The sequence below is a fragment of the Thrips palmi genome, unplaced genomic scaffold (genome assembly GCF_012932325.1).
Source record: "Thrips palmi isolate BJ-2018 unplaced genomic scaffold, TpBJ-2018v1 HiC_scaffold_7, whole genome shotgun sequence".
NCBI lineage: Eukaryota > Metazoa > Arthropoda > Insecta > Thysanoptera > Thripidae > Thrips > Thrips palmi.
Genome location: NW_023144634.1, coordinates 320,440 through 320,769, shown reverse-complemented (window position 1 = coordinate 320,769; position 330 = coordinate 320,440).

Genomic DNA, 330 nt, shown 5'->3' with positions numbered 1-330 from the left:
TAAGTTGAAGATGAGCGTTTCAATAGTTTTTCTCTCCCAATATTGAAACCCAAGGGTCATTTTATGGGCAATTTCATGCTTTTTCAGATGCATTTTACCGATTGGAAAAAGTTAAAAACTTTGGCTGCAATCGTGCGCGCAGTGACACCATGTAATTTGCAGACCATTTTTGCATAGAACACAAAAAATCCTAATTCAATGCTAAAAAAAAATATTTTTTTTTTAAAATGTTTAAAAACTTTTTTCTTTCAAATGGTGCCTGCCGTTTTTCTCTGGCATTCATACTTATCTTTTATTAACGTCTAAACAGGAGGTTCGAAAATCCCCTCA